This window comes from Saccopteryx bilineata, chromosome 12, assembly GCF_036850765.1.
Source record: "Saccopteryx bilineata isolate mSacBil1 chromosome 12, mSacBil1_pri_phased_curated, whole genome shotgun sequence".
Lineage (NCBI taxonomy): Eukaryota > Metazoa > Chordata > Mammalia > Chiroptera > Emballonuridae > Saccopteryx > Saccopteryx bilineata.
This window is the reverse complement of record NC_089501.1, coordinates 59,255,418-59,281,205: the sequence shown is the minus strand read 5'-3', so window position 1 is coordinate 59,281,205 and position 25,788 is coordinate 59,255,418. Positions and strand designations below refer to the sequence as shown.

The window sequence follows — 25,788 nt, the reverse complement described above, 5'->3', positions numbered from 1 at the left end:
AGGCTATCCCCAAACCTAGAAAGTTTTACCTCAGTCTGTTTCAGGGGCCCTTCTTCCTGGAGAAGTGCCCTGGCAGGTCTTTCTCCTCTAATAAAGCCTGCACATCTGATGTTCGAGTGCTGTCTCATTCTTACATATACAAATGACTATTTATTCACTTATCCAATAAATACTTATTGTACTTTTGTTATGTGCTGGGCACTGTGCTCGACACTGGTTGTCTATAGTGAATGAGACAGATGCACTTTCTGTCTTTATGAATACTATGCTGTCATAAGGTAGACAGAGGGAATAAAAATATACATAAATAATATAATTATCAGTTGTGACAAAAATGATTTGGCAGTGCAATGTCTTTGGTTTCAGTTTTGATGGATGGTGGTGAGGTCCAATATCTCAGCTTCTTGGAAGGTTGAACTGAGGCCAAAGTCTCAGTCCTTTAGCAATGCGTGTTCTCATCTAGCTATAAAACTGAGAAAATTTACAAGTGACAAAACAAATACCCTGGGAGGTGTTCTGTGACCAAAAGAACCTAGCTTGTAAGTGGTGACCCTGGCTCGGATAACTTCTGAAAGCCCCCAGCTTAGGGGGTCTCTCAGTCTGGACTGCTAACATGGCACAAGAAAAAGTGCACATTAGAAAAGAGGCAACTTTTTGCTAAACTATTAAAAATAGTGTTTATGCCCCTGACTGTCAAGAGCAAAGAAAAGACTTTTGGTGTTGTCCTAACAGCAGACTGGATAATTATTTTTAAAAATTACCTTAGGTTTTTTCACATACTTTTATTTTCCCCAAAAGACAATGGCTTTCTCTCACCAGAGAGCTTAGTATTTTAGAGCATCACACCCATACAGTAATGTCATAGGTTTGATCCTGGGTCAGGGCACATACAAAAACAGATTGGTGTTTCTGACTGTCTGTCTGTCCCCCCCCACTGCCTTCCTCTCTCTAAGATTAATAATTAAAATATTTTTAAAAATGTATAAAATGACAATGGTTTTTTGTTGTTGTTGTTGCAGCTTAAATTGTATGGAGGAATGAATTATTTTTTTTCAAAATCTTATCCAAAGTGGAAAAAAACTGGTAAGGTCGTAAAGTAGCATATTTCCCCATGTATAAAATGCCTCTATGTATAAGACACACCTTAATTTTGGGGCCCAAAATTTGAGAAAAAGATAACAAATGTGAATAAGCAGGAAATGCAAGTAAAAAACTTGCAAGCACTGTATAAGATGCACCCAGTTTTTAGATCCCAAAATTTTCAAAAAAGGATCAGTCTTATGCATGGGGAAATATGGTATACACCCTCCAGATGTCTCTGTGAACATTTCATTCTTTTACTTTCTCTGGATTTAATTTACTATCCTGGCTCTTAGTATGGGTGGAAAAACTGTGTGTTTTTAGGTTTTTCCCCCTAAAATATATTTATATATTTTGCCATAGGTCTTTTTTATGTAGGTTTAACTTGAATTGTTGATTTTGAGGGGGGGGGTTGTGTAGGAGTAAATTTCTTAACTTAAAAAAGTAAGGGTTTTTTAGTTAGTTTCTATTACTGATTTCTAGATTAAGGGTAATGACAAGAAGAAACATGCTTTATATCATTTTAATGGTTTGAAGGTTGTTGAAACTTCCTTGAAAGAACATACAGTATAATCTCTGGTAAATGTTTTCCAAGCGCGCTTCTCTGCTGCCACCTCGTGTGCATCTTGATAATAACAGCTAGGTAAAAGTCACCAGAAAGTTTTTTCCTCTGCTGCTATCTGGGTGCATGTAACCAGAAACTGTCAACATATTTGTGCATCACCGAGGTGTCTTTTCCCACTTATTCACTTTGAATTTCTTTGCATGCTTCTGTTTTAGGCATGGCATGGGGCGGAAATGATGAGAGGCGGGGAAAGGAGGCACGCGGATGGCCTGAGGTGCAGACTGCGTGGGGTAGGGCGCATGACGTGGGGCAAGAACATCACGGGGCAGGGTACTAGGCATCGCTGTGGAGGGCAGGACCGGCTAGAGGCGGGCGCATGGTGAAAACTAGGTGAGTTGGGGAATGAGCGTGATGGGGTGGGGCAGGATGTGAGACTAGGCGGGACACAGAGCAGGCATGTGGGGCATGGATTGCGAGGGGCGGGAATGGTGGAAAGTGGGGCAGACGTCGCAGAGCTGCACAGGGGCAGGGTGGATGGCAATGCGATGAAGAGGCAAGTGGGGCACTGCGGGACAGGGTAGACAGCGAGGGATGGGGCGGTGCAAGGCAGGGACAGCTTAGGGCATGGACTTTTAGGGCAGGACACTTCCCTGTGGCCTGGTCAGCCCCTGGAAAGGAGCTGCAGCCTCGTCTTAGACAGGAGCTTCCTCCTTGGAGAGGGGGTATGTCCCTGGAGAGGGTCTCCATTTTTGGATTTGGTGACCATCCAAGTAAGGGGCCCTTCCTCTGTAAAGTGGCTCTACTTCCATGGAGGGGCAACATCTCCCTGGAGATGTTTAGTGAGGAGAGGGATCCTCTTCCCCCATCCTGGGTCTCCCTTGTCAACTTAAGCAACATCCAGACCTGTAGAATATTTATGAGTTTATTTTAGCCAAACTCACGACAGTTGCTGGTAATCAAAGTCTCAGTGGATTAAAAAAATGATCTGGAAAATGGTGTTTTGCCCCATATTTTGTGATAGATACATGAATTTACCAGAACTTCCAACTGCCCTTGGGTTCTTCCACCTGGCTTCCTGATCTCACCCTTACTTACTGGACAATCGCCCCTGAGGCAGAAGAGTTCTTGAAAGCTGAAACCATAAAACTGCCAAAGGGAACATACCAGAACTTCTGACTCAGTACTTGCTCAAGACTTTTCCAAACCCTATAAAATTTGCCTCATAGTCTGTACCAGTGCCCTTCTCCCCGGAGTAGTGCCCAGCAGGGTTTCTTTCTTTCTTTCTATAAAGCCTGTTTCTCTGGTCTTTTCAGACTCTGATAGATTCTTATATTTGGTGCCAAAACGTGGGACGGGGTACCAGTTTCCTGGACAATCCCTCTTTGCCGTCCAAACTTACAATCAGAGAAGCAATGGGCAGCGGCAGCTCATCCCAGGCTTACTCTCTGATTCTGTTTGGACATGTAATTGTAGGTTGATTGGCTGGCAATCTGACCATGTCCTGAACCCTTGCTGGACAAGAAGGTAAGGAGTTTTCTTCTTCCTCTTCCCCAGTCAGCTTCTCTTTTCCACAAAAATTTGCTCTGGTCAGATGGTTTTCTCTGACATGCCTCAGCTTTTGAGGGGTTGGACTTTCAGTCTCAGTAGACTGCTCAGAAAGACTAGGTGCCTAGCCAAACTTCTCCACTCTCTCTCTCTTGGAGCTCCCTGACAGGTGGTGATGACCTCTATCAGGGAAGACTCCCCCGCATGAAGATTTTCTTTTCTTGGGACAGTGGCAAAAAGTGGGGATGCCGCCTCTTGCTCACCTGTCTCCACTATGAGCTCTTCAGGTCATGTGTTTTGGGAAAGTGAGAGAAAAATGGTTCCAGTGTAGAAGAGGCACTCTGTGAGGCAGAAACGGGCAGAAAACACTTTGAGGTGCAGAATTAGAGTGTTGATGGTAAAAAAAAGTAGTCTTTTCTAGGTAAAAAATAGAAATATGGTCTGAAGAGATATCTGCATTTTTTAGTGTGTTTCTCTTTTCTTTGTTTTCTGCCTTTCTGTTGAGAGAAATGCACTAGGCATGTTGCAGTTCTATCACAGCTTTTTCCATTAAATTTTTAATTTTTTACATTGATTTGAGAGAGAGAAACATAAAATTATTTCTTGGTCACTTCTCTTAGGTGCTGAGACCTGTGACAAAACCCAAAACCTTGGCACACAGGGGGACACTCCATGCACTGAGCCATCTGTTTGGGGCCCCATAGGTTCTTTAAAATTATTCTTTTTCAGTAGATAAAATTATTTTAGAATTCTAATTACCATGTATGTTACAGGTTATTTAAAATTGTATTTTATAAAAGGACTTCCTGGTTTATCTGCTAATAAGGATTTCAAGGTCAGCAGTCATAAGAGGTGGAAACAGGTTATATAATTTCACATATTTAAAGTTTGTTGTCACTTGCTTTATAGTGCAATATGGTCCCTTTTAAATATGTCCTCAGTCTGTGTCACTGCTGTTAGGTTGTGTGCATTTTTGGAATAACACCTTGGTGGCAGTAAGGAGAAACAGGGGTGGGTACAGTGCATTATCTGTCACTGTTGTATTGCAGGAATCAAGGTAGGACAAAAATGCCCAGACAACTGATGAAGGAAGTAGAATTTATTTAGCTTGTCGAGCAGCATGATCCCCAAAGAGGAAACCAAACATGTGCTCCTCAAAGTTAGATATCTAACATCTTATATACCTTTTACAGAATACAAATATTCATGCAAGGGGCTTGTGATCCCATTGTCTAGAGCAGGGGTCTCAAACTCAACTCAGCATGTGGGCCGCAGAGCAAGATCACAGCCGTTCGGCGGGCCACACTAGGTCTACAAAAGGCAACTGTTATGCAACACTTTTCTCACTGCAGTTGAAAACAAAAAAAAAAAAAACAGTACAAGCACAATCGTACATGCAGTTTACTCAGTGTCACAAAACGACCAGAAATTGTAGTTCGCATCACAACTGCTGTTAACTAAGCTAATATCTAGCTAGGATGCTAGAGAAATGAAAAATACAAGTAGGCCCCTAGGCTTACTTAATTTTATCCAAAATATTTTGAACTTCGTGGATTAGTCTGCGGGCCGCACAAAATTGTTAGGCGGGCCGTGAGTTTGAGACCCCTGGTCTAGAGGTATATAAAACTCTCATGACTCCAGGATGAGAGGGTGAATTCAGTTGAAATCAGAAGATAAGTGTTGAAATTTTTAATTAAGGTATGTAAACATGGTTTCTTAAATGCTTTTGATAAAAGAAAAAGGGGTTTTCAAATAAGTTTTATCTTCCTTGCTCTGTGTAGCAAATGGTCCCAGGCATCTTTTCAGAAAACTATAGAAAGTAGCTAATCTAGAAATGTCTGACTCAGTTACCCATGCAGGCTCCCTTCTCTTGCATTTTTCTTGTTTTTTCTCCTCAGTGAAGAGGGGGCCTGCCCCTCCTTCCTCAGTTGATGCACTTACCTGCTTATGTTAATTAGTTTTCTCTCTACTGGTTTTCTTTTTTTGTGGTAATCTATTGGTTCTGAAAGAGGTGTTTTCTATCTTTAAAAGAGAGTTGGATGAAATCCATGGTTATGCCCTGGCCAGGAAGCTTAGTTAGTTAGAGCGTCATTCTGATACACCAAAGTTATAGGCTGAATCCTTAGTCAGGGGACAGCTAAGAATTAATGAATGCATGAGAACATTGGTACTGTCATATTTAAACTTCAGCAGTTCTATCAGATGTGAGTGCCATAATATAGTAGTCTGAATTTGCCATTTTCTAATCATATATTATGCAGAGCTTATTTTTACAAGGTTAGGTACTTGGTCTTGTCAAAATATGAAACATGAAAACTGAAAGTTTTTAAGTTTATCTGAGCGAAAATGATTCCAAAGGTTTGAAAGTTCTCCAATCCTGCAGACTGATCGTGTAGCAATTTCTATTTTATTTATTTATTTTTAACATTTATTTTAGAGTGGAGAGAGAGAGAGAGAGAGAAGAGGGAAGAGCAGAAAGCATCAACTTTCATATATGCCTTGATCTGGAGAGTTTAGTCATTTTATTTATTTCATCTATGTTAGAGTGTGGAGACAGAAAACCAAAAATTATTTTAGAGAGATGGAGAAAGGGACAGATAGTGACAAACAGGAAGGAAATGAGATAAGAAGCATTAATTCTTTGTTAGAGCACCTTAGTTGTTCATTGATTTCTCTCTTATGTGCGTTGAACAGGAGACTAAAGCAGAACAAGTGACTTTTTGCTCATGACAGCAACATTTAACTTCAAGACAGTGACCATAATGTCATGTCTATGATTTCATGCTCAGGTATGCAACCCAGCACTCAAGCTGGTGAGCCTATGCTCATGCCAGCAACCTTGGTGTTTTAAACCTGGGTCATTTCCATCCCATTCCAATGCACTGCACCACTGCTTGGTCAGGCATCATTCCCATTTTATAGATTAAAAAACAGGCACAGATAAGTTGAGAATCTTGCCTTAGGTTGCAAAGCTGGTGAAGGCAGAGCCGAGATTGAAACCCACTATGGAATGATCTAGACTCCATGTGGTGTATACCATGAGATTCTCACCCTGAAGAAACAGTGAGGAGAGAGTGAGGGAGACTAGCTGCCCATCTGAGCCAGGGACACAAACATGCACATGCACATATTTCTTCCTGGTTTTCACCAGAGACTACAGACGTCAGAGAAAACCAGGACAGGAGCCAAGAAAAGCCAAGGGAGGAGGGTGGTGAGCCTACTAGGAGAGAAGCCTGCACTTCCCTGGAGTGAAGGAAATCACTTTCCCTGGTGAGTCTGTCTCAAATCCCTCTCCCTGATAAGTAATCTATGTAAATAGACTTCAGATTTCTACGTATTTTAGGGGTTGAGTTTCTGTGCTTGACAGTGTGAGTGCTCTATGGCCCTCTGGGAACTCTTTGCTTTCAGTGATGGGGAGGGAAAGAATGAGGTATATGATCATCATAGTTTTATGAAGATTTATTAGAACAGGAGGTGAGAGAACAGAAGAATATGGGTGTTGACATTCCCATATCACTTGAGGAACTATTGTCCATCTCATCTTTTGCCATGAAAGTGAAGTTGTTTAACTAGTTACTTCTGGACTAATTACAATCTAATGAGGGTATGGGGTCAGTAAACTTCCTATGAATTCCCCTCAGAGCTGGGGTATTACCTGTGTAAGAGCTATGAATATGGAGACACAATTCACTGCTAATGATTCACTCACTCTCCTTGCAAACAAAGGGCTTCTCCCTTGAGTGTGTCCTCTGTTGTCTGAGGAGAGTTGACTTCTTTGAAAAACCTCACTCTCACTCCCTGCAAACATAGGGCTTCTCCCCTGAGTGTGTTTTCTAGTGCATGACAAGATCTGACTTTTGTGTAAAGCGTCGCTCACACTTCCTGCAAACATAGGGCCTCTCCCCTTGAGTGTATTCTCTGGTGCCTTAGGAGAGTTGACTTTTTTGAAAATCCTCGCTCACACTCCCTGCAAACATTGGGCTTTTCCCCTGAGTGTATCCTCTGGTGTCTGAAGAGACTTGACTTCTGTGAAAAGCGTCGCTCACACTCCCTGCAAACATAGGGCTTCTCCCCTGAGTGTGTTCTCTGGTGCGTGATGAGATGTGATTTTTGTGTAAAGCTTCTCTCACACTCTCTGCAAACATAGGGCTTCTCCCCTGAGTGTATTCTCTGGTGCCTTACGAGAGCTGACTTCTTTAAAAATCCTCGCTCACATTCCCTGCAAACATAGGGCTTCTCTCCTGAGTGCATTGCCTGGTGTGAGAGGAGAGTTGATTTTAGTGAAAAGCCTTGCTCACACTCCCTGCAAACATAGGGCTTCTCCCCTGAGTGTATTCTCTGGTGTGAGAGGAGAGTTGATTTTAATGAAAAGCCTCGCTCACACTCCATGCAAACATAGGGCTTCTCCCCTGAGTGTGTTCTCTGGTGCATGATGAGATTTGATTTTACTGAAAATCCTCGCTCACACTCCCTGCAAACATAGGGCTTCTCCCCTGAGTGTGTTCTCTGGTGTGTGATGAGATTTGATTTTTGTGTAAATCCTCGCTCACACTCCCTGCAAACATAGGGCTTCTCCCCTGAGTGTATTCTCTGGTGCCTGAGGAGAGCTGACTTCTTTAAAAATCCTCGCTCACACTCCCTGCAAACATAGGGCTTCTCCCCTGAGTGTGTTCTCTGGTGTTTAATGAGATCAGACTTTTGTGTAAAGCGTCGCTCACACTCCCTGCAAACATAGGGCTTCTCTCCTGAGTGTGTTCTCTGGTGTGAGAGGAGATGTATCTTCCGTGAAAAGCCTCGCTCACACTCCCTGCAAACATATGGCTTCTCCCCTGAGTGTATGCTCTGGTGTCTGATGAGATTTGACTTCTGTGAAAATCCTTGCTCACACTCCCTGCAAACATAGGGCTTCTCCCCTGAGTGTGTCCTCTGGTGTACTAGGAGAACTGACTTTCGTTTAAAGCTTCGTTCACACTCCCTGCAAACATAGGGCTTCTCCCCTGAGTGTATTCTCTGGTGCCTTAGGAGAGCTGACTTCTTTGAAAATCCTCGCTCACACTCCCTGCAAACATAGGGCTTCTCCCCTGAGTGTGTTCTCTGGTGTGTGATGAGATCTGACTTTTCTGTAAAGCATCGCTTACACTCCCTACAAACATAGGGCTTCTCCCCTGAGTGTATCCTCTGGTGTCTGAAGAGACTTGACTTCTGTGAAAAGCATCGTTCACACTCCCTGCAAACATAGGGCTTCTCCCCTGAGTGTGTTCTCTGGTGTGTGATGAGATGTGACTTTCGTGTAAAACCTCGTCCACACTCCCTGCAAACATAGGGCTTCTCCCCTGAGTGTGTTCTCTGCAGTGTGAGATGTGACTTCAGGGAAAAGAGTTGTTCACACTCCCTGCAAACATTGGGCTTCTTGCATGAGTGTGTCCTCTGGTGTCTGAGGAGGTCATTCTCTTTTGTAAAGCCTCGCTCACACTCCGTGCAAATGTAGTTCTTCTCCCCTGAGTGTGTTCTCTGGTTTTTGAGGAGATGTGACCCATTATCAAAGCCTTGCTGACAATCTCCATGCTTGATAGCTACATTTGTTGACATTACTACTCTCACAGACAGTTTTTCTGTGTCCACTGAATTCCTGTTTTGGCCTCTGATCAGTGCTTTCTGTATCATTCTCTCTTGCTCACTAGAGCTTCCCATGTGTCCTTTGGTAAGTTTGAAAAAGACCCTTGAAATTCTCCTAGGCCTGTTTCTTTTAATCAAATGTTTGTACTTCTCTTTGACCTTTTGACCTTCAGCTTTGCCATCCTCCTTGTGTGTATCAGTATGTTGCTGCTGCTGATTTTCATCCTCTGGGTAGGGATCCTTTGATTGGAGGGGTTTTCTTGTAGATGTTCTTGGGAGAATATCAGAGGGGTGATTGCATTCCACATGTTGACTCAGAAATTTCTGACTTGAGAAGGCCAGAGAGAAAGAAGAACATGGGTGTATCTATGCCTGTGGTTCTGCTGAAAGAGAAAATTTTGGTCAGGACAGATGTTTATAAGGCTGCCTGGGTCATATGTTTTGTTTAGACCTGTCCCAGGAGTAATTTTTATGAAGTTGACAATCTAATCTCTGTCTCCCACAAAGTGTTTTTTTATAGTCTGTTTTCTCTTTTCTTGTTTATGTTCTATATCTTCTTTAGAAATTCAGAAAGCCAATATCAAGGGTCCTTTCTATGCATTGCCAGATGAGGGACTGTCAAGTAGCATCAGGGGCTGTTTCACCCCTTCTATGGGTGGAACAATGCTGACCTTTCCTTTATACATGTAGCTTTTAACAGTTCTTTATAGAGACCACTGACCCCAACTAGAAATTGCTTCTATCATAGTTTCTGAAAGATGATAAACTGACAATATGTTTTTCCTCAAGCTTCACATCAAATATTCATACTTGATTTTATTCAGAGTCAGCCCATATTATATACAATGAAAAGTTTTTTTCAAAATATTTTCCTAGCCATACTTTTTAAAAATTTATTTCTCTTTGAGGACAAAAAGAGGAGAAGGAAGAAGAAGAAGAAGAGGGAGAGGAGAAGAAGAAAAAAAAAAGACCAAAAAAGAAAAAGAGAGGCATTTATTCATTATTCTACCTAAACATGCAGTCATTGGTCATTTCTTATATGTGCCCTGACCCAGGCTCAACCTTGGTATTACAGGTTAAAGCTCTAACCAACTGAGCTAACCAGCCAGGTCCCCCAATTGTACTTCTTACATGCCCAACTTTCATCCCTCTCCAGCTAATCCATAATCCATTCTCACTTGGAGATAAAGTAATCTCTGAGAAGATTCCCACTGAACTGTATTCTCCAAAAATTAACAAAGCAAAACTTAAAAGAACAAGCCACCCTATAGCAAAGAAGAGCACCATCATCCCAGCTCCCTCAGGAAGGTTTCCAGTATCTCAGCTGGGATCACAGCACTGCATTCCAGGCTTCTGGGCATCTATTGGACCTCTGCTCTTACCCTATATGCTAGACAGAGGTGGGCCTCAGAAAACAGGCCCATGCTAGTTTTCCCAGTGGATAAAGTGTTGGCCCGGCATGTGGACATCCCAGGTTCAAAATCCGGTCAGGGCACAAATGAAAAGTAACTATCTGCTTCTCTTCCCCTTCTCTCTCTCGTCCCCTCCCTCAGCCAGTGACTTGATTGGTTCGATCACCAGCTCAATAGTTTAGTTGGTTCAAGTGTTGAACTCAGGCGCTGAGGATAACTCAGCTAGTCTGAGCATAAACCTCAGACTTGGGTTGCTGGGTAGATCCTGGTTGGGGCACATTAAGGAATCTATCTCCCTTCCTCTTACTTAAAAGAAGTAAAAATTTTAAATTTTTCTCATCATCATAGGAAATTAAGGTTAGTGTGGTGTTAATAGGCTATCATGCTCCTTGCTTATTGGTTAATGGCAGTTTTTTATTTCACCTGGTGCCTAAGGAATGACAGGAGCAGTGAACAAACAGAATCAAAAGGGCTTAGGAAATGTTTGGCTTATCAAGAAATATTTGTCCTAGAGAGACCTGAAGATGGCAGCAAAGTAGGCAAATGCAAAGACTCCCAGCTCACACCCCCAAACTGGATTACAAATTAATTTAAGATCAGTGTGAAAAACCAAATCTGGACTACAAGAACAGCTCTAAAAATAAAAACTAAGGAGAAAAGGAGAAGCCACACTGAGCCCGGTAGGGAAAGCCGGGGAGAGGTGAGTCTCCCTTTCTAAAAGGAACAAAGGGATTGTGAGGCTGAGAGCACAGAAGGGTTCTCATTCCAAGGAAAAGAGTAGTAAATATACCTCACAGCCATTTGCCTGGTACCTGGGAATGAGGTGTGTTGAAAGGGCTGGTTTACCTTTCAAAAGGAAAGGGGGGAGAGTGACAGACAGAGACTGGCAGAGAAGTGCATGGGAGGACCTGAGAAGCTGACTCATCCAGTGCTGGAGTAGGCCGTAGCTGGGGGAGGGGTTTATCCTTCCACATAACACAAAACAAGTGGTTCTGGGTCACCCATCTCAAGATATCTCTCCAGCTGCAATCAACGCAAGAAGTCAAAGCTGAAAACAAGAAGTGGAGAGGAGGGGCAGAAACCCAGATCTCCATAGAGATCTGAGATACACCTCCCCTACTGAACCTGAGAAAACACCCTGACCCCAGAGAGAGTAACTGGCAGATCAGGACTTCAGAGTCTCAGGTTACATACACCACATTCCTGGATACAGTTTCAAATAAGCCCCCTGCTGAGATCAGTAAACAAGACTACCACTGAGATAACTCAGAAGAAAACAAACAAATCAAGACTTCAAAATGGCTCGACTAGAAAAGCCAAACCTGACAGTGGATTACAAACGACAGCTGATAACAACCAAAGAAGATTTAGGAAGAACACAAATAAAAGTCAGAGGCCGACAACACCAAACCTAGACTCAAACAACCCTACAAACAACACACTCAAACACACAGACATAATGAGAAGGCAGAAAAGTGCAATCCAAATAAAACCACAAGAGAAATCTCCAGAAAAGAAATTGTGTGATATGGAAATAACCAAACTTCTGGATACAGAGTTTAGAATAATGATTGTTAGGATGCTAAGAATCTTAGAACAACAATGGATGGTCATTACAAACACCTAAAGAAAGAGATAGCAAGTATAAAAAGGACACTGAAATATTTTTTTAAAAATCAGTCAAAGGTGACAAATACAATATCAGAAATAAAGACCACAATAAAAGAAATTAAAAGCAGAATGGATGAAGCTAAGGATCGAATCAGCAAGTTAGAAAACATGATAAATAAAGGCATGGAAGCAGAGCAGAAAAAAGAGACTCAAAAAGTCTGAGGTAACTCTAAGAGAGCTCTGTGATAACATGAAGAGAAATAACATCCGCATTATAGGGGTTCATAAAGAAGAAGAGAAAGAACAAGGGTAGAAACTGTATTCAACAAAGTCATGGCTAAAAATCTTCCTAAATTGATGCAAGAAAAATTTCACAAGTTCAAAAATCACAGAGAACTGCATTAAAAAGAAACCCAAAAAGACCTACACCAAGACACATCATAATTAAAATACCAAAGCTAAGCGATAATGAGAAAAATATTAAAAGCTGCTAGAGAAAAAAAGACTATAACCTACAAAGGAGCCCCCATAAGAATAAAATCCAACTTCTCAACAGAAGGGAATGGCAGGAAATATTCAAAGTAATGCAGAACAAGAGACTACAACCAAGACTACTTTATCCAACAAGACTATCATTTAAAATTGAAGAAGAAATAAAAAGCTTCCCAGACCAAAATAGAAAACAAACAAACAAAAAAAAAAACTCAAGGAATTCATTACAACCAAACCTGTGCTGCAGGAAATCTTAAGGGGTCTGTTGTAAACAGATCAAAGTGGGAAAAGAAAAGAGCAAAAAAAAAAATACAGCTTTAAAAAATAAAATGGCAATAAACAACTACATAGCAATAATAACCTTAAATGAAGAAGGATTAAATGATTCAATCAAAAGACATAGGATAGGCCCTGGCCAGTTGGCTCAGCGGTAGAGCGTTGGCCTGGCATGCAGGGGACCCGGGTTCGATTCCCGCCCAGGGGACATAGGAGAAGCAACCATTTGCTTCTCCAACCCCCCCCCTTCCTCTCTGTCTCTCTCTTTCGCTCCCGCAGCCAAGGCTCCATTGGAGCAATGATGGCCCGGGTGCTGGGGATGGCTCCTTGGACTCTGCCCGAGGCGCTAGAGTGGCTCTGGTCACGACAGAGTGATGCCCTGGAGGGGCAGAGCATCGCCCCCTGGTGGGCAGAGCGTTGCCCCTGGTGGGCATGCCGGATGGATCCCGGTAGGACGCATGCGAGAGTCTGTCTGTCTCTCCCCGGTTCCAGCTTCAGAAAAATAAAAAAATAAAAAAAAAAGACATAAGATAGCTGCATGGATAAGAAAACAGAACCTGTACATATGCTGTCTACAAGAGACACACCTTAAAACAAAAGATGCACATAGACTGAAGGTAAAAAGATAAAAATAAATATTTCATGCAAATGAAAATGAAAAAAAAAACTGGGGTAGCAATACTAATATCAGACAAAATGGACTTTAAAACAAAGACTATAGTAATAGATGAAGAAAGTCACTACATAATGATAAAGGGAGCAATCCAACAGGAAGATATAACCATAATAAATATCTATGCATCTAAATAGGAGCACCTAAGCCTGACCTGTGGTGGCACAGTGGATAAAATGTCGACCTGGAAATGTGAGGTCACCAGTTTGAAAGCCTGGGCTTGCCTGGTCAAGGCACATATGGGAGTTGATGCTTCCAGCTCCTCCTCCCCTTCTCTCTCTCTGTCTCTTTCTCTCTCTCCCTCTCTCTCCCTCTCCTCTCTAAAATGAATAAATAAAAAATAATAATAATAATAAATATATATTTAAATAGGAGCACATAAGTATATAAAGCAGACTTTGATGGATATAAAGGGCAAGATCAACAGCAATGCTATAATAGTAGGAGATTTCAATAACCCACTAACATCACTAGATAGATCCTCAAGAAAGAAAATTAACAAAGAAACAGCAGACTCAAAGGACACACTAGATCAACTTGATTTAATACATATCTTTAGAACCTTTCACCCTAAGGCAGCAGAATATACATTCTTTTCAAGTGCTCATGGTACATTCTCTACGATAGACCACATGTTAGGACACAAAAGCAGTCTCAACAAATTTAAGAACATTGAAATCATATCAAGCATTTTCTCTGATCACAATGGCATGAAACTCGAAATCAACCACAACAGAAAAACTGAAAAATACTCAAACACATGGAAACTAAATAGCATGTTATTAAGTAATGAATGGGTTAACAATGAAATCAAAGAACAAATAAAATAATTCCTAGAAACAAATGATAATGAGCAAACAACAACTCAGAATTTATAGGACACAGCCAAAGCAGTCCTGAGAGGGAAGTTCACAGCACTACAGGCATTCCTTAAGAAGCTTGCAAAAGCTTAAATAAACAACCTTACCCTTCATCTAAAAGAACTAGAAAAAGAACAGCAAGTAAGGCACAGAGGTAGTAAAAGGAAGAAAATAATAAAGATCAGAGCAGAAATAAATGACATAGAAGCTACAGAAACAATATAGAGGATCAATGAAACCAAGAGCTGGTTCTTTGAAAGGATAAACAAGATTGATGAACCTTTAACAAGACTCACCAAGAAAGGAAGAGAGAAAACTCAAATAAATAAAATTAGAAATGAGAGTGGAGAAATAACAACTGACACAACAGAAATATAAAATATTTTAAGGAAACACTATGAAGAACTGTATGCCAAAATATTAAACCACCTAGGTAAAATGGACAAATTCCTTGAAACATATAATCTTCTAAAAATCAATCTGGAAGAATTAGAAAACATAAAAACACTGATTACAACAAAAAAGATCAAATTAGTTATCAAACAGCTCTGAAAAAACAAAACTCCTGGGCCTGATGGCTTCACTGGTGAATTATACCAAATATTCAAAGAAAAAATAACTCCTATCCTTCTCAAGCTATTTCAAAAAATTCAGGAGGAAGTTTCTTTTATGAGGCGAACATAATTCTGATTCCAAAACCAGGCAAAGACAAAACAAAGAAAGAAAATTATAGGCCAATATACCTGATGAATTTAGATGCTAAAATCCTCAATAAAATATTAGCAAACCAGATCCAGCAATACTGAAAAAAATCATACATCATGATCAAGTGGGATTTATTCTGGGCAGGCAAGCATGGTACAACATTCTTAAATCAATTAATGTGATTCACCACATTAAAAAAAGGAAGGAGAAAAACCACATAATTTTAATTAATGCAGAAAAAGCATTTGATAAAATCCAACACCCATTTATGATCAAAACTCTTAGCAAAGTGGGAATACAGGGAACATACCTCAATACGATAAAGGCCATTTCTGACAAACCCACAGCCAACATTATAATTAATGGACAAAAATTAAAAGCAATTCCCCTAAAATCAGGAACAAGGCAGGGGTGCCCCCTTTCACCACTCTTATTCAACATAGTACTGGAAGTCCTAGCTACAGCAATCAGACAAGAAGAAGAAATAAAAGGCATCCAAATTGGAAAAGAAGTAACACTATCATTATTGGAAGATGATATGATACTGTATATAGAAAAACCTAAAGTCTCAGTCAAAAAACTGACTGGACCTAATAAACAAATTCAGCAAGGTGGCAGGATATAAAATTAATACACAGTAATCAGAGGTATTTTTTTAATCAGAGGTATTTTTATACATGAACAATAAACTGTCACAAAGAGAAAGTAAGGAAACAATCCCCTTCACTATCGTAACCAAAAAACTAAAGTACCTAGGAGTAAATTTAACCAAGGAGGTTAAAGACTTGTACTCAGAAAATTATAAAACTTTGATAAAAGAAATCAAGAAAGACACAAACAAGTGGAAGCATATACTTTGCTCATGGTTATGAAGAATAAACATAATTAAAATGTCTATATTACCCAAAGCGATTTATAAATTCAATGCAATACCAATTAAAATACCAATGACATACTTCAAAGATATAGAACACATATTCCAAAATTTTATATGGGACCAAAAAAGAACACAAATAGCCTCAGCAATCTTGAAAAAGAAGAATAAAGTGAGAGGTATTATACTTTCTGATATCAAGTTATACTACAAGGCCACTGTACCCAAAACAGCTTGGTACTGGCATAAGAACAGTCATATAGATCAAAAGAAGAGAACAGAGAACTCAAAAATAAACCCACATTTTTATGAACAATTGATATTTGACAAAGGAGGTAAGAGCATACAGTGGAGTAAAGACAGTCTCTTTAACAAATGGTATTGGGAAAACTAGACAGCTACTTGTAAAAAAATGAAACTAGACCACCAACTTACACCATTCACAAAAATAATCTCAAAATGAATAAAGGACTTAAATGTAAATTGTGAAATCATAAGTATCCTAGAAGAAAACTTAGGCAGTAAGCTCACCGACATCTATCATAGCAATATCTTTGCTGATTTATCTCCACAGGCAAATAAAATGAAAGACAGGATAAACAAATGGGACTATATCAAATTAAAATGCTTTTGCACAGCTAAAGACAATATGAACAGAATAAAAAGACAAACCACACAATGGGAGAACATATTCGACAATACATCTGATAAGGAATTAATAAGCAAAATTTATAAACAACTTGTAAAACTCAACACCAAAAAGACAAACAGGCTCAGCAGTAAAGCGTCAACCTGGTGTGCAGGGGACCCGGGTTCGATTCCCGGCCAGGGCACATAGGAGAAGCACCCATTTGCTTCTCCACCCCCCCTCCTTCCTCTCTGTCTCTCTTTTCCCCTCCCGCAGCCAAGGCTCCATTGGAGCAAAGATGGCCCGGGCGCTGGAGATGGCTCCTTGGCCTCTGCCCCAGGCGCTAGAGTGGCTCTGGTCGAGGCAGAGCGATGCCCCGGAGGGGCAAAGCATCGCCCCCTGGTGGGTGTGCTGGGTGGATCTCGGTTGGGCGCATGCGGGAGTCTGTCTGACTGTCTCTCCCCGTTTCCAGCTTCAGAAAAAGAAAAAGAAGAAAAAAAAAAGAAAGACAAAGAATATCCAATCAAAAAATGGGCACAAGAAATAAATATACACTTTTCCAAAGAGGACATACAGATGGCCAATAGACAAATAAAAAAAATGTTCAACATCAATAATCATTAAAGAAATGCAAATTAAATCCAAAATGAGATACCACTTCACACCAGTCAGAATGGCGCTCATTAACAAAACAACACACGATAGATGCTGGCAAAGATATGGAGAAAAGGGCATCCTCCTGCACTGCTGGTGGGAATGCAGACTTGTGCAGCCACTGTGGAAAAAAACAGTATGGAGTTTCCTCAAAAAATTAGAAATGGAACTGCCCTTTGACACACCCATCCCACTTATAAGAATATATCCCAAGGACACCATATCACCTACTGAAAAAAAAATGCACCCTCACGTTTATGGCAGCATTGTTCAGAATATCAAAGACCTGGAAACAGCCCAAGTGTCCGTCAGTGTACGAGTGGATTAAAAAGCTGTGGTACATATACACAATGGAATACTATGGGGCTATGAAAAAGAAGGAAATATTACCTTTTGCAACAATATGGAGGGACCTGGAAACTATGTTGTTGAGTGAAATAAGCCAGGCAGAGAAAGAAAAATATCATATGACCTCACTCATTTGAGAAATCCAAGGAATACTGTGAACTGAGGAATGGAATAGAGACAGAGGAGGAATCAAAGGAACCAGAGGAAAAAAGGACAGAGGGAAAGGGGATGATAGGATGGGATAAACCTGAAGGAAAGGGGGGAGGGTGCTGTAGGGAGGGGGAAGGAGATGTTGAGGGGAATGGGGGGAGGGGAGATGCATTCAGGGTCATCCTAGAATCTATGTAAACACAATTAATTAAATTAAAATAAAAAGAAGAAAAAAATTAAAAAAACAAAATAAATTTAAAAATTTCTCCTAAGTATCAAGGCATATGAAATGAATCCTTAATTTCTGAACCATCTGATTCAAAATCTTACTGACTTTAGAGTATACCATGAACATTTCTAAGGTGAGTTCCATTTTTTCTTTCCATTTTGAAGAATGGTTGTGCCCACCTCTAGCTGCTGAGAGCTCTCTCTTCTGCTTGCTTCCGCACTTGATGCCCAGCTTCTGGCCATACTCGTCACCGTACCAGACTAGCAGCTCACAGTCTGTCTTGATGAGCTGGCAAGTTTGATAGAAAATCTGCCTGCGATACTGAAAGGCCACCAGGTTCTGCTCTTCATCATCCAGGGCACAGTTCACATACCTAAGATTGAGGCAGGTGAGAGAAAAGAAACCCACAGATGATGAGTTTCTACTACCTCTCAGATCCATGTCCAGCTCTGAACCTGACACTTGGGCTCTGATGTCACCCACTCCCACAGTGCTCCCTGGAGAACCTTCTGTTCAATGTCTGAGCCTGTCACAATGTCATACAACTTTCTATCTCCAGGTCTTGCTTACGGTGCTCATCCTGCCTAATACCATTTTCCAAACCCAATTTTAGATGTAACCTCCAGCCTGATTGGCCATAAAACCCAGTGACCTCTAACTTCTCTAAACTAACTCAGGTCCTGTTTATATCACAGAACTTGATACTTGATGTAGGACTCTGTGTCTAGATTAGTTCACATCATTCAATACTCAGCCTAAGTTCATCTTTTTTGAGAGGCCTTTCTCCATTCTTCTCACATTTTATTTAGGTAGCATTTGATGCCTCACCCAGGTTCCCAAAAACACCTGGAGGTTTCCCTGCACCACCAAAGTGAGAAATGGGGAGGCAGATAGATAAACTCCTGCATGCAACCAACCAGGATCCACCTGGAATGTCCACCAGGGGGAGATACTCAGCCTATCTCATCATTGTGCAGCTGCAACTGAAGCCATTCTAGCACCTGAGGCAGAGGCTATTGAGCCATCCTCAGTGCTCAGCCCAACATTGCTCCAATATAGCCTAGGCTGAGGGAAGGGAAGAGAAAGATAGAGATGAAGGAGAGGAGGAAGGGTAGAGAAGCAGATGAGTACTTCTGTGTGCCCTGGCTGGGAATCAAACCCTGGACTTCCATGATTGGGCTGATGCTCTACCACTGAGCCAACTGATCAGAACTTGGAGGTCTCTTTATCTTAGCAAAATCATTCAGAACAATAATAGCTTATTCACATTCTGTAGCCTCTGATAAAAGAGCCCCTAGGAAAGTGGCGAATAATCATTGCTCTGCAGGCTTCAGAACTCAGTTCTAGTTAGAAGTGAGGCTGGGATAATTTGCTGCCCTCACAGTTCTAGGCTATCCTTGGTTTAGGTATCCTGGCACTGTGCACTTCTCAAAAAATAGGAAAATTATAGATAAACATTTTTGAAATCAATTGTTTTACTCTGTCTGCAATTCGTCCTCCATAAGAAGATGGATTATATAATCTGTTTTAATAATGAATACCTTCCTCTAAGCTGAAATATAGTAAAGACTTGCTTAAATAATGTTCATTAGATCAACTAAAGTGTAATCTAGGCTCTCAAAATTTTTTTCCAGTGCCTAATTTTGTCTAGCATAGAGATTTATATTTTGAGGACATATGCTATATTATTATCTCTTTTTTTCATCTAAATACCTCTTGCTTTGAAAGAGCAGAGAGAAAAAAGAGGAACAGAGGATTGAGGGAGACCACTGAGGGAGGCATGATGAGAAGGAAAGATGTATGGGCCTGAGAGGGATGAGTGTTCTCCGTGACTCCCCGAAACTTCTTGGCCTTACCTCATCCAGTTGGCCCAGGATTCATCCTTCCCATCCACATACTCATGGCAGTTTCTCCCTTTGGTGATCTGCATTTCAGGAAGAAAATATAAAGGCTTTTTTTGGATGTGGAGGTAATATCTCTACTCTCAACAAAGCTCTTTCAGCTTGCATGCATTGCCACTCATGACCACATGATACTTTCTTTACTCATTACATCTGAGTTGACCTGTCCACTTAGGGCTGCAAGGAGGCATTCCTTTGTGTCTGTACCACATTGCTCCCACTTAACCTGTGATCCTCAACAGGAGCTCCATGGTCTGCAAAATCGACTCAGTATGCAGAGCTAACCAGATTGTCTCCATCCATGTCCTAGTATGTAGAAGGTCAGGTCTCACCAAGCTATGGGAGGGATGTGGAAAGCCACAAGACAGGGGAAGAGGTAAATACTTCTCACCTGCCAGGAGTATCCGTTGTTGCCTGCCTCTTCATCTTCTGTGATCTGGCCCTTATAAGGGCCAAAGTGCAGACCCACTGGCAGAGCAGATGCCTCATTCCACACTCCAAGACCAGCTTCAGGAATGCCCGATGGTCTGATTCTCAACCCAAGGGGCAGAGTGAGGGCTGCGTGGTTCGGATGCCCCTTATCCACTGCACTGTCTTTTACAAATGTAGGAGGCCCATGCATGGCACAACTGTCAATGAAGAAGTTCTGACAGTTTTCACAATCTGGGGGTGAGAGCAACAGGGATTAGGGAAGGTTTAGTGCATGTTCCTGGACATATAGAGCTTCAGAGAGAGTGCAGGCACTCACATCATTGAGCCTCAATTCTGTAGTGTAGATCCATTGGGGAACAGAATTCTCTAATGACCAAATGACAGATGAAATTATTGTATGAACAGATAACATGCTTTGTGAGGGTCACTTACAGAGGTAGTCATCGTCCTGGGGCTCGCTGACCTCTTGGTACACTTGGCCTTTTCTTTCTCGTAGGCTATACATCTTTACTTTAGTCTCCTTTCTCCTGAGTTCTAAGTTGGAGAAGAGTGAGTTTGGTGGAGTCTGGAGTGTTAGTCCCTATTTTGTCAAAAAACACATAATGTCCTCCCATCAAATTATCATTCATCCTTTTATACTTATATATCTTATATTTTCTTTTGTCAACTATTGGCTCAGAAATTATCTATAATAGTAAGCCTCTACACTGACTACAGATGGTCAATTCAAACTTTGTTTCTAGATCTTCCCATTATGAGGTTTAATTTCCCAACTTTTAGTTATTCATAAAATATATATTTAGGGCACACTATATGTAAGGTATTGAGGAAAGGCCTAGTATACAACACCAACAGGGTATGGTCGCTAATATCAGGGGTGTATTTATTGGACAACATGAAAGTGTCAGTTTTTTATATTGAATTTACACCCTAGACCAGGGGTCCCTAAACTTTTTACACAGGGGGCCAGTTCACTGTCCCACAGACCATTGGAGGGCCGGAGTATAAAAAAAACTACGAACAAATCCCTATGCACACTGCACATATCTTATTTTAAAAGTAAAAAAACAAAACTGGAACAAATACAATATTTAAAATAAAGAACAAGTAAATTTAAATCAACAAACTGACCAGTATTTCAATGGGAACTATGGGCCTGCTTTTGGCTAATAAGATGGTCAATGTCCAGTTCCATATTTGTCACTGCTAGCCGTAACAAGTGATATGACGCGATTCCGGAGCCGTGACGCGTGCGTCCCGCATCACTGGAAGTAGTACTGTACGTGAGCGATGCTGCCACATACAGGACTCCAGGAGCACAGGATGCGGATGACCACTAATGAAAGAGGTGCCCCTTCTGGTAGTGCAGCAGGGGCCAGATAAATGGCCTCAGGGGGCCCGCGGGCCGAAGTTTGGGGACCCCTGCCCTAGACTGTGGCCCAGTGGATAGAGTGCCCATTGTATGTCCCGGGTGTGATTCCGGTCAGGGTACATAAGAGAAGCAACCATCTCCTTATCCACCCCTCCCTCTCCTTCTTTCTTTTCTGCAGACAGCAGCTCAATTGGTTCTAGCATTGGCCCTGGGCACTGAGAAACCTCGGTTAGCTGGAGCACATCATTCTGAGGTGCTAAAAACCAGCTCAGTGCCCTGGTCGGTTGGCTCAGCGGTAGAGTGTCGGCCTGGCATGCGGGGGACCCGGGTTTGATTCCCGGCCAGGGCACATAGGAGAAGCGCCCATTTGCTTCTCCACCCCCCCTCCTTCCTCTCTGTCTCTCTCTTCCCCTCCCCCAGCCAAGGCTCCATTGGAGCAAAGATGGCCCAGGCGCTGGGGATGGCTCCTTAGCCTCTGCCCCAGGCGCTGAAGTGGCTCTGGTTGCGGCAGAGCGACGCCCTGGAAGGGCAGAGCATCGCCCCCTGGTGGGTAGAGCATCGCCCCTGGTGGGCATGCCGGGTGGATCCCGGTCGGGCGCATGCGGGAGTCTGTCTGACTGTCTCTCCCCGTTTCCAGCTTCGGAAAAATACAAAAAAAAAACAAAAACAAAACAAAACAAAAAAAACAGCTTAGTATTCAGAAATTGGGGTTACCAGGTAGATCCTTGTAAGAGTGCATATGAGAGTCAGCATCACTATCTCCCCTCATCTTACCTAACATATAAACAAATACATATGCAAATAAATAAATTGAATTCAACACTTTCAAAGAATATATGCATGTATCTTTACCTTACATATTAGTATTCAAGAGCTCAGAAAATTTGTAAGATTTGCCCAAATCTCCAGTGTTAAATTCACTCTGAATTTAGTAGTTTATATCCAGGCCTATCCAAAGTCCACCCCACATACCTAGGCCATACTTGTTAGCCTTTCTAGAGGACTCAGAGGAACTGAAATCTACAAATGATTTTCTTTTACCCAATTTTTAGTGTTTTCCAGACACATTGAAGAGATGGCTGACACAGGGCCTGATACAATGGTCCCTGGCTCACAACCCCAGCTGCCTTAATCACCACGTTTAATCCTTTCCCATGTGCAATGTGGCCGGCACTGCCCAGACAGCCCTGTTCTGGAGCACTGCTCATCAGCCAGACACTTCCTCCTCCTCTTGTGATGGCAAGTGCTCTGAATGTTATTTCTTGTGTGCTAATTTTATACTTCTATACCATTCCTGCTCATTAACAGATCTATAAATATGTGTAATTATTTACACATGGAAGCAGTGTAGCAAATCGCCCCTTACTGCACAATGCACTGTTTGCATCGCGCTTGTTTGCTAAATGCAAGCTCTGTCCCTTGTTAGCTGTTGAGACACTGGGACCTGACCATTGTCAGTTTCAAAAGGGCAGCGCCATGCCTGTGGCCCCTCACCTTGTTGCCTCCTAGTCCATTCTTCATGTGAGTCCTCAGTGTCCACCGCAGGGTTTTGGTGTCCTGCCAGCGGTGAACCATAAAAGCGGCTTAGAGGGGCTCTGAGGCCTGGGGAGAAACAAAATCCTGGTCCCCAAAGCGAATCGCTTGAAGGAGCAGCCCCCACTCAGGGGGGCCTGCCGCCCGCGGTTCCCACATCCTGGTTTCCGCGCCCCGTCACCTGTGTGCAGCAGATGTCCTGGTTCCTCTGGCCTTCTCCCAGTCACCCAAGGCAGCCACCCCTCCCAGGAGAAGTAGGCGCAGATGTCCCTGAAGGCTTCAGGGTCCTAGGGGGAGACACAGCCATGTGACTTTGCGCAGCAGCCAGCAGAAACCAGCCGCTCGCCCTGCTTGGTCTGTTAAGCCTAATCTGGAGAGACTCAAAACATTGAAGACATGAACAAAATCCATCAATTCCACATCAAAGCTTTATAGTCTAGCTTAGCCAAGCAGCGGCAACTTTGAAAAAAATCTGAGGGAGAGCGCTGGCCCTTTGTTTTAGCTAGTTTTTATAGTTTTGCAAGCAGGAAGTACAGAAGCAAAAATTGCAATTAGGTGCCTTTTACCACTAGTGGTTATAGTCATATGCCCTTTAACATGATAGGACCACGTTCAATTTGCAAGCCATACATCATTTTGGAGAAAACAAAATTTATAAGTCAACACAATGATAGAAAGATGTATCTTTATGTATTAAAAGACATTACTATATTTTCTAATGTTTATCTGCCATCTCTTTGTCCAGAGTCACACATCTTAACTACATGCATTCACATGGAAGAGGTAGTTTCCATGGGGACAAATGCCTGTAAATGGCTCATTACTATAAGAAAAGGTTTATTTGGCTTTTCTCTTCCTGCACCTGGCTAGCCATTCACCCCTTTCCCCACAGGTGTGGTGGAATGTCAGGGAATCCATGTTTTCCTTCCCTTTGCATTTACAATACAATGCCAAGGGCCATCCTGGTTTTATGCCAATCACACAGTACAGAGATTATTCACAAAATTTCTCTGCACACCTTAACCCAAATTAATAAAATGTTCTTTAAGTCTATTAAAATATTAATATTGATTCTGTAGCTTTTGGTACTTTACAACACCTGTGGGTGAGGTGGCGCAGTGGCTCCTCAGGGCTCCTCAGGCCCAGGCTTCCCCCAGCCCACTGCCCACCTCTCCCTCAGTGCCCCCCCACCCCACACAAAATCCCGTCTGTGTCCTGTGCTCTGGCCACCCCGCAGGCCCAGCCCCGACATGCCTGAGCGGGAGACGGCGATGAGGCTGACTGCTTGGCCCACGGGCACACATTCGCATGTGCGTGTGCTTGCGCTGGGGTGTACAGAGAGGGAACACGTGGGGCCAGCTCCAGGGAAGCAAGGACAGGCCCAGCCAGGGACTCCAGCCAAGTCAGTGACCTCCTTGCTCAAGCCAGCCACTTGGGCTTTAAGCTAGTGACCTTTGGGCTCAACCGGAGGCCATTGGGTCATGTCTATGATCCCACACTCAAGCTGGTGAGTCCATGCTCAAGCCGATGAGCTTATTACATTTTTCTCATTGTTCAAGCACTCTCTTGAGTTCCTCTATTCTACTCTCAAGTTTATTGAACATAGTTATGACTGTTTGCTTTGAATTCTTTATCTGTCCAATTACCCATCTCCATTTAATTAGAACATTTCTCCTGAGTTTTTTTCTTGTTCCTTCATTAGGGGTATATATTCTTCTGTCTCCCCATTTTGTTTGACTTTCTGGTTTTGTTCCTTTGAGTAGAATGAAATAGTCCTCTCACCCAGTCTTGAAAAATTTGTCTTTGTTACATTGTGTGTTGAATAGTTTCAGCCTGCTGGTTGTAGTTGGGGGAGGTGCATGCAGTGCCTGTCCTGTCACCTGGCCTGAGTGGGTTCTGAATGGGCCACCTGGGTGTGTGAGCCTCATTGCCATTTAATCTGGGCAGTGCTCCTGGTGTAAAAGGGGCTGCGTGGTGTGTGCTTTGCATGTCCTGTTTTAATTATCTGTTGTCAGAGCACGTTCTGCACTGGGTTACCTGATTGCTTTCTTGTATCTCACCCCCCATTAGATCCACCCTTTGTCCTGGTGGGGTAGCCTGGGTGCACACACAGCCTTAATTTGTTCATTCTTCACCTTCTCAGGGCTTGGCAGCCCTGTGCACATGCACAGCATTGTCCCCCTCACTCCACACTGGGCCACAAGGTTTTGCTAGCTTTGTGCTTTCTTTGGGTAGAGCAGCCTGACCAGTGTGAGCAGCAGCACCTCCAAATTTCTGCACTTTCTCTGATCAGGCAGTCCTGTGTGCAGACCATAGCCCATTTGCTGGCTCCCCTATTTTCTAGGAGGGGTAATGCCAGTAGTGACCCACTATTTCTGCACTTTCTCTGGATCATATAGTCCTGCAGCTGGTACCAGAGTGTTTTGCTAGCTCTGCACTCTCTCTAGGTGGGGCAGCCCCATATGCACATGCAGCTCAGTTGGCAAAGTGTCACCCTGCTGTACCTACCTGCTGGGTTGATATTCGGAAAGAAAAGCTGTCTTTATACAAGCTATGCTGCCCTCATGATTCTGTTGTATTTAGCTCCAGGAGAGGTGGCTGGGGATGTGCTGCAGTGCCCTGTGAGGTGGCCATAGAGCCTGAATGGAGCTACTGTCTTCTATCCTCATGTCTGGGAGATGTGAACAGTGGTGCTCTCTGGTCTCTTTGGTCCTTGAGCTGATTCTTCACCTCCTGCAGAGCTCTCCTGGTTCCTCAGCCATCTCTATGCATTCTCTCTCTCTTTCTCTCTATCTTGTGCAGAAGCTGTTTAATTGTTTCTCAGTTGTCTTT

At 42.5% G+C, this 25,788-nt stretch overlaps 1 pseudogene; it reads right to left on the bottom strand.

Moving 5' to 3' along the window:
- Positions 1-6,686: 6,686 nt before the first annotated feature.
- On the bottom strand, positions 6,687-22,976 carry LOC136316370 (histone-lysine N-methyltransferase PRDM9-like; annotated as a pseudogene).
- Positions 22,977-25,788: the final 2,812 nt, after the last annotated feature.